Raw genomic sequence first — 12025 nt, 5'->3', positions numbered from 1 at the left:
CAGGCAGAGGAGTGGGGAGAATTTGAGGCATTCAATTCCAGTCACTTGGGCAGAGCATATACAGAGTAAAGGAGAACATGATGCCAAATGCGGCCACACTACAGACACCCTTGCAGGCTGTGGATTTCATTACCAGGAGAGTGAAGAGGCCAGAAAGCAAGGGGCTACTAATGCAGATGTGGGGAGATGGGTGAGGAGACTGCCACAGAATCTAATTGATTCTGGATTCTACAGAGCTGGGAACAGGAACAGCACTCCCAAATATACACATGGTCTCCCAAGGGGTCAGAAATAATGAGCCCCAGAGAGTCTACAAAGGAACTGTCCACTTCCCCTCTTATTCTCTGACCTGGGACCAGCACTATCCTGCACAGCTGCATTGCAGTCCCCTAGGCTTCCACCAGAGGTAGGGGGGCAGCCTAGGCTTGGAAGGGTGTGTGGGGGGGGGAGGGTGCTGGTAGAGGATGGAAAGAAGTAGAAATTTATCTAAGATGTAGAATAAAAGGATTTGCTAATGGGGACAGGAAGGAGAGGAAGGTGGTCAAAAACTTGTAGATGGAAAAGGGCCAAGAATTGGGAGACCAGGTAGAGTGTGTTTTAGGCGCCTGAAGAAGGGTAACAGGGAAGTGGACAGGGCAGATAATGGTGAAAATCTAAGACGAATGCACTGTGCTCGACCCTGAAAAAAACCAATAGGGACCCAACACCACCCCAACTCCCCCATCCTTGTGTCTTGCATCCCAACCTCTCCCAGCTTCATGTCTGGGCCTCTTCCTTTCCTTTCCTCATCCACCTCTTCTTTCCTCTCTGGTATCTGCCTTGTAATTGTGTCCTGGGAGAGGTCTCCAGCAGAGAGAGAGAGAGAAGAGAGAGAGAGAGAGAGAGAGAGAGAGAGAGAGAGAGAGAGAGAAAAGAGTGGAGGGGGATCCAGTAGGGTGATGGTGCCACCTACTGGAAGCTACAAGAAGTGCAGCATCCTACCTCATCCTGTGGAGTGAGGTTTGCATCCCTTGCTAAACCTACAGAGGTTTCATGAGGGGATCCTGTGAAGAGATGTCTTCTCCTGCTGGTGATCAGGTCATTCCTAGAGGACTATTCAGTTCTGGATGCTGTATTTTTAAGTGTGGTGCTGATAAGCTCCTCTCCACCCCATCCAGGGGAATCACTGGTAAGCAAAACTACTATAATTTTTATCCCTGCTCGCGGCGCCTGGGTGGCTCAGTCCGTTGAGTGTCCGACTTCACCTCAGGTCATGATCTCTCAGTTCACAAGTTCGAGCCCCATGTCAGCTGTGCTGACAGCTCAGAGCCTGGAGCCTGCTTCGGATTCTGTGTCTCCCACTCTCTGCCCCTCCCCTGCTTGTACTCTGTCTCTCTCTCAAAAATAAATAAACTTTTTATTTATTTATTTAATATATGAAATTTATTGTCAAATTGGTTTCCATACAATAAATAAACATTTTTAAAAAATTTAAATTATCCCTGGTCAAAAACCTTCCACTGCCCTCAGAATTGGGTCCAAGATCTTTTTTTTTTTTTTTTTAAGTTTATTTATTTATTTATTTATTTTAGTAATCTCTATACACAACTTGGGGCTCGAACTCACGACCCTGAGACCAAGAGTTGCATTCTCTTCCGACCGAGCCAGCCAGGTACCCCTGGGTCCAGGCTCTTTAACAAAGCATTTGAGGATTTAGACCCGGCCTTAGAAACGCTTCATTCCTATTAGTTTCAATCCCAACCTCCTCCCTCTGCTCTCCCTCCCCCGCTCCCAACACTCCCCCAAGCATCTCCACCCCTTTTTACAGGTTGTTCTCTCTTCCTAGAACACTCTCCTTCTCCCTACCAGTTTTACAAACTCCTACTCTTCTTTCAGATCTCAAATTCCATATCTGCCAGGAGGAGATCTTCCAGCACCCCAATATTAACTAGGCAAAGAGGGGAGGGAAAGAGTGTTTCAGGCAGTGGGAACAGCATGTGCAAAGCCTACAATGCTTTCAAGGAAATGGGAGGGGGCTAGAGACCAGAAAAAAGGACAGAGCTGGCACACTGCAGCCACAGACCTCCACATGGCCTGGCCAGTTGAAGGGTTGATTCCTGGTGAGTGACGAGATTTTCTGATCAGATGTATGTTTGGAAAGGCCCACATGAAAGTAAGCCAAAGCCAAGTGAGAAATGCCAAGTGAGAAAGGCATTGAAGAGGCTAAAGTGGGTGTGGGGAGAACAGGCAGGGGTTGCAAGGTGGGAAATGATGGGTGGACCTTTGAACCCCTACTTCTTGCTGTCTGGGTTCTGAGTTGAGACTCCCAGTTTTTGGCTGTAGCTTCCCAGAGGGGACCCCTACTTACTTCAGTGTGTTCCACACCAGCTCTGGCTGCCTGCTCCAACCCCCTGCACCCAACTTCTCATCTCCTGGTGCTAGGTTTTCAATGCTGCCCGCCCCTCAGACCTAGAACCTGTGTACTGTGGGAGCTGCCACCCCATTTTAGAACAGGACAGGACTCTAGGCTCAAAGTTGGGAAGTCAGTACTGAGTGGCAAAGATGATGAACCAGAGTCTGTTTGCCCGTCTGCCCCCTCCACTACACTAGGTGGCCTAGCAGTTACTGGCAGGGCTCTGTCACCTCACGGCTGGCTGTATGATTTTAGGTGGGTGGCTTTACCTTTCTCTGCCTCAGCAGAGATTATTCAAGTCTTCTACAAAATTGGAGTAATCACAGTAAATTGTTCTATGGGGTCTGTGAAGAAATAAAATGTCCATAAGGGGCCCAGCACAGCACCAGGCACATATTAGATGCTCAATAAAAGGTTGTTGTTCACATGAATACTGTCACAGGAACTTAACATGCTCATTGGGGAAATGTGTTTCAGAGTCGTGAATCAGGGGAGGACAAACAAAGCTTGTGGGGTAGGGGACAAGCTGGGAAGGGAGAAGAAAGCAAAGGGAGCATCTCAGAGCAGGTCTGGAGCTAGGATGCCCTGAGTTCCAAGCACAGAGCAGGTGTCAAGGGCACCAGCTCTGAAGGCCTTGAACGTCACATCAAGGAGCCCCCCAAAATTTTGGAGTCAGAGAAGGTGCAGATAGTTCCTATACCCAGGGGTGGGATGCTTTCTCCTCTACAGGTGACAGCACTGGCCTTGGAGGCCCGAGGGAGCTAGGACAGCAGAGGAGGGCACTGGCAGCAGGGAGCACATTCTCAATCCTCAAACTTGAGTCCAGGGAGCTCTTCCCAGGCTGGAGAACCTCCCCTATGTAATTCCCCAGCTAGTCACACGGTGGCAACAGTGCAACATGAAAGTCCTCTTAACCACCCTTCTTTTCAGCCAAAACAAGAGCGAAGTACCAACGTATTCTAGGTACCTCTAAGAGCTCCTGCTCCCATCACTAGGCAGTGCTGCCTTGGCTGAGCTACAGGTTAGACTGCCGTGGAAGTGAAATATTAGATAGGACATGGAGGACTTTCACATTGGCTTTCTCTCTCAGAAGTTTAGCTCACTTATGTAGCTTTTACTTTTGGAGGTGAGGTGATGGGACTGTTTCCATCCCTGTGAGGAGAGGAACCAGGATGAGGGATGTAGCAACTTTAAGTACCTCCTCTGTGCCAGGCACTATGCCAGACATTCATTCCTACATGAAATTAGCACACAGTAATGAGGCATCCACTGTGTGCTGGTCACAAAAGACAGCAACAAATAAAGAAATATTTATATGTTTATTTTACATATAAAGATAGATTTTAAAATACATTTGGATTAGAAATGAGCACACTGCTTAACAAACATTAATTGAAGGGCACCGAGCTGGCTCTGCCAGGGGAGCGTGAGACTCTTGATCTTGGGGTTGTGAATTCAAGCCCCCCCCCTCCCCCGTTGGGTGCAGAGATTAAATAAAATTTTATAAATAAATAAATAAATAAATAAATAAATAAATAAATAAATAAAGTAAATAACCTACCTTGAGCCCGAGGTACCCAAGACATGCAGGTAGCGAGTTTGGAGCTTTGAGACAATCTAGACCAGAGATTGAGACTCAGGCATTGCTGGCATTTAGGGAATGCCAGTGATGAGCAGATGAGACTCCTCAGGAAGACTGGGTAAATGATCAGCAAAGTGGGCCTTTATTTGCTGGACAGGAAAAGTGGGAGGCATGCCTGCGACATGAACGCATAGAGAAAGGCTTGTAGGAGGGGTAACAGACAAGAGTGGGAGTCCCCGGAACCTTTTCAATTCCAAGGGGTCAACAGAGTCCAATACTGCCCGAAGTGGAGCATCAAAGGTTATGAAATGCCCCCAGGTTTGGTCAAATTGGGACTGTTGGTGACCTGAGGACAGCCTGCAGGGAGACGAGGGAGGAGATGAGGGAGGCCCTAGGTGGTGGAGAGAAGAGGCAGAGTTTGGCTACAGGGGCAATAAGGTTTTTCTCCTGAGATAGAGAGCGAGACTACACTGTGGGCTGCCATGGGGGAGCAAAAAGACCGGAAGGTTGGAGCTCCAGAGCAGCAAGAGGAGCAAGATGAACAAAAGCGGAGGAAGCATGAGGGCGGGATCCAGATCCCAAAGGAGAGCTGGCACAGTCGACTTCCGTCTCCTTTGGGGAGCAGTGGGAAAGAGTTGGTGATGGCAGAGGGCCAGCGGAGTCGCTGGCTAGATCTGGAGCACGCCAGACACCACCGGATATTTGGCGGCCTTTTCCCAGTACAACCCAATAAAGATCACCTTTTCCTGACTCCAAGCCAGCGGTGCAGATCGCGCGGCCCACAGCCTGGCCACCGCTGATTGGTCCGCGGGAACCACCTGACCGAGCCGGCCGATCAGAGGCGCTCTCCTAGGAACGCGGCCCTACGGGTGGCTCAGAGCTGAGTCCCAATCTGCAGTGCAGACCCGCGGCCCAGAGGGCCACGTGCGTGTAGCCCCTGTGGACCAGGGCGGAGTTCCAAGGCTGCGGAACTCCATGGCTGCGGTCCTGCCTTCCCCCACCATGCCGGGTTTCCGCCGGCCCAGAAGTACAAAACCCGATCCCTTTTGCTAAATCTTCTTTCTACTCTCTCGCCCAGTGTTGCTGCCTGGCCCACTGGTCCAAAGCGGTTATTTGGAGGAAGACAGAACCAAGTTCAAGTCACCCACCATGTGACTTACGACAGGTGTTTGATATTTTTGAGCCTTAGGTTCCTTATCTGTAAAATGGTACTATTGATACTTACCTAGATGTTTTTGTGAGGATTGTGAAACCCAGTTCCTGGTACGTGGTGAGCTCCCAAAAATTATTGGTTATGTTTTATGATTGTTAATACTGCTAACTATCCTCAAGGAACTCACCATCCTGGTCACACATGGCCTTGTGTTAAGGCTACTTTTTATTCCTGATGCCTTACTAAGAATGTAAACTGCTTGTCAACAAGGATGTGCCAGTATGCCTTTTCAGTCTTCTGACCTTACAATCCCTTCATTTGTTTTCCCAAGGGTAATTGTAACCTACAGAAACAGTAGTTGTAGAACAAAATCATGGAATCTATAGCACAGAAAACAGCAGTTAGATGAGGATATTTATAACACAAAAGGGTGTACTGGAAGAACATTTTTGAAGGCCAGCTCTGTGAGCTTAGGCAGACCTTGATTTTTTGAATCTCATTAGAACAATAATCATGAATCACTATTCAAAGCTCATATTAACTCCCAACAATCCCACTTTATAGAGAAGATATACAGGTACAGAGAGGTTCATGGCTATTAAGCGGCAGAGCTGAGGAATTCAAACCAGGCCTCCTAGGTCACAGTCTGTGTTCGTAACTTCAGAGCTTGCTGCCACTCAGACACCAGCACAGGCAGCTAGCACACTAAAGACCCACCACACGGATCTATGGAGAGGGAAAAGGCTTCTGCATCCAGGAACCAAAGGAGGTTAGTGTGGCTGAGAGGTGGATAAGGAGGGGAACAAGGTAGGCAATGAGCCTGGACTTGCAGGCAGGACCTCATCTTGGAAGGGTCTTAGGCCATAGTGAAGAGCTGGTGTCAGCACATGGAAAGCATGTGACAGGGTGTTCTAAGGGTGTTTCTGACTCATCATTGCCACAGGTCTGGGATATAGAAGGCAGCAGGGGCCTCTGTTACTATAGTTTAGCTTCAGTCCCTGCCCGCTGGAGAGACCCAGGCCCAACATGGCCCTAAATTCCCTGGCAGCCCCCTGGGATCCCTCCCTGGGCAGGGCTGGAGATGCCACCAACTTGAAGCCTCCCAAGTCCTCCTTTCTGATCTTATTTGTTGCTGTAGGCTCATTAATGCAACTAATCAGACTTTCTGAAACCAACTGCATCCTCCCATTGACTATCCAAGCCTGTGCTTCCAGTTTTGATTTGGAGATGTCCTATCATTTAAGGTCTCTGAAATTCTCCCCAAGGTTCTTGTTATCAACTCTAGACCCATAAATTGACTCTCCGTAAAAGGGGCCCAGGATTTGCGGGGGGGGGAAGGGGTGGCTTTTTGACTGTCAGGCCTCAGGTGGTCATCTCATTATCTTGTGTTACCACTCACTCTTTTGGAAACTCCCTGGGATTCTCCTTCTCACATTCCCTGTGTTTTCTTACTGCCTCTCCCATCCCCACCAAAGGCTTCAGGTCCCATCTCCTCTGTGATGACTCTTGCAGGATATTCTCTTGCTTGGCTCTTCTTCCAGATCTTTAAACCACATGTATGTCGAACTGTGGACAGGATGTCTACCCCTAATGCCCCTTGGGCTCCCCAAACCTAACATGTCCAAACACCAGTAGCTGCCTTACTTAAAATCATTCTTGCTAAAAACTTTAACCCAAATCTAATCAAGCCCCTGACCTAATGTCCACTTTACTGGAAATGCAGGGGCAGAGGAACAGATTAAATGACACCAAGGGGAAGCATCAGCTAACTGCAAACAAGGGGCATTCTCAGGATAACTGGCCCGGGCACTTCAAAAGCCAAATGTCATGTAAAACATGATATGGGGGCATTTTATTATTTGTTTGTTTATGTTTTGATGTGTGGGAATTTTATATGATTAAGATTTTTTTTAATGTTTTTATTTATTTTTGAGACAGAGAGAGACAGAGCATGAGCAGGGGAGGAGCAGAGAGAGAGGGAGACACAGAATCCAAAGCAGGCTCCAGGCTCTGAGCTGTCAGCACAGAGCCTGACGTGGGGCTCGAACTCATGGACTGTGAGATCATGACCTGAGCCAAAGTCGGATGCCCAACTGACTGAGCCACCCAGGCACCCCTGATGTGTGGGAATTTTAGATTATAAGAGGCATAAGAAATACAAAGACCAATACATGATATTGATTAGTTTATAGGTCAGAAAAACCATCTCCCAAAGACATTTGGCGAAAATTTGAATATGGAAAGGGTATTAGATATTGAGAAATCATTGTTAGGTGGTATTTTGGTTATATAAGAGAACATCCTCATGTTTGAGAGAAGTTTGCTAAGTGCTCAGGTGAGAAGTATCAGAATATATATTTTTCACTTTGAAATGCTTCATAAAAATTATCTATGGACAAGTAGGCCACAAAATGTTAACATATATTGGAGTGCCTGGGTGCCTCAGTCAGTAGAGCATGCAACTCTTGATCTCAGCGTCCTGAGTTCAAGCCCCATGTTGGGCGCAGAGCTTACTTAAAATATCTATCTATATATTGACATATATGGAATCTAGATGACATTGGTCATATTTTTCTTTCTTATTTTTCTGTATGTTTGAAAACTGTCACAATACAATATTAACAACAACAACAACAACAGAAAGAATCTATTTCCTATCCCTGCCCCAGCCATATTTCTTCTGTCTCCCCATCTCAGTGGTTGATAGCTTCATTCCTTTAGCCACCTTATCTGAGCTGGAAACTGGACCCTGCCTTGACTCATCATATTCCCTTAATGCTCCTTTTTAGTTTCCAGGTCCTGTCCATTCTACCTTCTGAAACCCTTTAGTCCATTCTTTATTCCCATTTCCCTGCCACCATCCTGGTCCAGGTCACAGCTATCTCTTGCTTCATGACCTCAGCATCTTCCCAGTTCTCCCTCCACTCTCACCCTCCCCCATGGTCCCACGGCCATCTTTTTCAATGTTACATCTGATCTTGGCGCTCCTCATGCCAACAGAATTAAGCCCCAATGCCTCTGAGCCTTTTATAGTCTGCTTCTGATAACTTCTTAAAACTCTCCTCTCTCCCTTTTAGCCACATTCAACCATTTGGTTCCTCTATATTCCTTTTATATTCTTTAAGAATACCTTCCAGAAGGGTGTCTCAGTTGGTTGAGTGTCTGACTTTGGCTCAGGTCATGATCTCACAGTTCATGAGTTGGAGCCCTGCATCAGGCTCACTGCTGACAGTGCGGAGCCTGCTTCAGATCCTTTGTCTCCCTCTCTCTCTCTGCCCCTCCCCACTTTCAAAAATAAATAAACATTAAAAAAAAAAAAAAAAGAATATCTGCCAAGACCTCCTGAAGGGTGGAGAATATTACAAATTTGCAGACAAAAAACGTGTAGACAGGAAGTCTAGAGACTAGCCAAACTCATTAAGGGGCACAGGCATGTTGGTTCATTTAGCTGGGCCTCATTTCTGTTCCCAAGCTGGCCCCCATGGCTTACCTTTGTCCCTATCCCAAGAATGTTGGCCAGCTGTGCTGCCATAAGTCATAACCTTTTTTCCCCCCATTAAGCAAAACCTAGTTTATTACTGCAGTAAGGGAGAATACCTCCCTGACTAGATCTCAGAAGACTTTTAAGGTCTGGGTTGGGATGGACTAAAGTAGATATTTCAAAGAAGGAATCCAGCCTCAAGTCATTCCAGCTTTTAGAAGTCACCCACAGAAGGTAGCCCTGTCTAAACCCTCCTTAGCACTTCACACTATCCTGTGTGTGTCTAGGGATGGCTGGCACTTAGGGTTTAGAAAATGTCGCCTATGGTCAATGTGGTATAGTTCTCCTGTTTCTGCAAGCCTGGGTGCCAAGGCTACAACCTTACATTCCCCCTTGCCCCTTCGTCTACTGTCCCCTAGAACCCTGAAAGAATCCAATCATGAGTATGCCAACTGCTTAGGTCCAACTCTGGGCTCAGGCCCCAAGGCCCTCAGCTATTCTTAGCTTCCTTGAGCCTATACCGCCTGCCTTCCCTCTTACTTCCTACCTCTCCAAGAAAACAGAGGTACTGTGTGGGACCACTCTCAATTTCCTTCCATTCTCACTTAAAACATAGTGAGGCTCTATTTTGCCTTTCCCTACACATTCTCAGAGTATAAGGGATTTCTCCTTTGCTCCAGGGCCCATCGCTTCACCCACAATACATTCACACACTTTGCACCTCCTTGACCCGAGGGACCTCTTGCTCCTATACCTTTAACATTCCCCTCCCAATGGCTTCTTCCCAACAGCATTATACACACTCAAAGATTTGTTCATTCAATCCACAAATATTTACTGAGCACCTAAGCACCTACTCCACACCAGGCCCTGTTATGGGCATTGGAAACACAGCAGTAAAGGAGTCTTGACCTCTTGGTACTTATATTCAAGACAGTGAGAAAGATGGGAGTGTGGGGGGTGGGGAATTAGTCTATGAAAACTGTGTAGTACATAAAGATAGGCTTATCAGTCAATGGAACAGATCGATTGAGAATTCTAAAATAAACCCATGCTTCTGTGTTCAGTTGATTTTTCACAAAGGATGTCAAGACTATTCATTGGTAAAAGACAATGTTTTCAACAAGTGGTGCTGGGACAACTGGATATCCACATGCAAAACAATACAGTTAGATCCCTATCTCACACTACAAATTAACTCAAAATGGATCAAAGTCCTAAATGTAAGACCTAAAACTATAAAACTCTTAGGAGAAAACATACGGGTAAAATTTCATGAACTGGGATCAGGAAATGGTTTCTTAGATATTACCAAAAGCACAGCAACAAAAGAAAAAAAATCGGCAAGTTGGACTGCACAAACATTAAAAACTTTTGTATTTTGAAGGATTCTATCAAGAAGGAGAAAAGACAATTCACAGAATGGGAGAAAATATTTGTAAATCTTATATTCAATAAAGGACTTGTATCTAGAATATGTGAAGAGCTCGTTTAACTCAACAACAAAAGACAAATTAACCAATTTTAAAAATGCACAAATAATCTGAGTAAACATTTCTCCAAAGAAGATATACAAATGGCCAGTAAACACACTAAAAGGTGCTCAATCATTATTAGTCATTAGGGAAATGCAAATGAAAATCACAATGAGATACCATTTTACACCTACTAGGATGACTGTACTCAAAAAAAAGCAGATAACAACAAGTGTTGGTAAAAATGTGATGAAGTTGGAACGCTTATACATTGCTAGTGAGAATGTAAAATGTTACAATCACTTTGGTAACATCTTCAAAAAAATTCTCCAGAGTTAAACATGGAGTTACCATCTGGCTCAGCAATTCCACTCCTAGATTTATACCCAAGAGAAATAAAAACCTACCTCCACACAAAAATTTGTACACAAATGTTAAAAGTAACATTGTTCAGGGGTGCCTGGGTAGCTCAGTCAGTTGGGCATCCAACTTCGGCTCAGGTCATGATCTTGCAGTTGGTGGGTTCGAGCCCCACATCAGGCTCTGTGCTGACAGCTCAGAGCCTGGAGCCTCCTTCAAATTCTGTGTCTCCTTCTATCTCTGCCCCTCCCATGCTCATGCTCTGTCTCTCTCTGTCTCTCAATAATAAATAAACATTTAAAAAAAGAGTAACATTGTTCATAATAGCCCCAAAGTAAAAGCAACCCAAATATCCATCAACTGAGGGAAATCAATTGATAAACAAGTGTGTTATATCCATACAGTGGAATATTATTCGGCCATAAAAAGGAGCATAGTACTGATACATGCTACAAGATGAATGAACCTGGAAAACATTATGCTCAATGATAAAAAAAAAAAAAAAGCCAGACATAAAAAGACCACATATTAGGGACACCAGGCTGGCTTAGTTGGTAGAGAATATGACTCTTGATCTTGGGGTTGTAAGTTCAAACCCCACATTGGGCATAGAGATTGCTTAATAAAAATTTTTTTAATAAATAAAAGGCCATATATTAAATGATTTCACTGATATGAAATGTCCAAAATAAGCAAATAGAGACAGAGAGTAGAGTGGTTGCCAAGGCCTAGGAGAAGGGAGGGAATGGAGAGTGACTGCTAATGGGCACAGAGTTTCTCTTAAGAGTAATGAAATGCTCTGGAATTACATCATGATGATGGTTGCATAACTTTGTAAGTTTATTAAAAACCACTGGATTGTACTCTTAAAAGGGTGAATTTTATGGTGTGTGAATTATATCTCAATAAAAATAAAATAGAGAAAGAAGTAGTAAAAAAAAAATCAGATAATTTCAGAGAATGACAATTGCTCTAAGTCACTTCAACGGAAAGATGTGATAGAGTGACCTGGAGTGGATAGGGTTTCTGAAGGTGAGGGAGGAGCCAGGAGGTCCTGTCTGAAGAGGGACTCTTAAGCTGATTGACAGAATCCTGGGAGACCTGGGAGGGCAGTCCTCCAGGCAGAGGAAACAGCAAACACAGGCCCTGTGGTGGAACAGTTTACACAAGACCAAGTCTCTTCTGCCTTCAGAAGAAGGCAGATGACGGTTGTCATCAGGATGCATAATAACATAATGGCTTTAATTGAGAAACAGAGTCATCTTTTTGGACTGATAGTCAGTCAGTTGGCTGAGGGATTTGATGATGGGGCCTGACTGCCATTTTAGAAATAAGGGGGATGTTTTCTCCAGATCAATAGAGCTGAAAAAAAAATAGAGCTGAATCTACAGCCCCAAGGTTTTGATTAAGATGTATTTAAAAATTTTTTAATGTTTTACTTATTTTTGAGAGAGAGAATGAGGGGGGGAGGGGTAGAGAGAGAGAGGGAAACACAGAATCCAAAGCAGGCTTCAGGCTCTGAACTGTTAGCACAGAGCCTGACGTGGGGCTCAAACTTGTGAACTGTGAGATCACGACCTGA

Source organism: Panthera leo, chromosome A1, assembly GCF_018350215.1.
Source record: "Panthera leo isolate Ple1 chromosome A1, P.leo_Ple1_pat1.1, whole genome shotgun sequence".
Classification (NCBI taxonomy): Eukaryota; Metazoa; Chordata; class Mammalia; order Carnivora; family Felidae; genus Panthera; species Panthera leo.
This window is presented reverse-complemented; position numbering follows the sequence as displayed.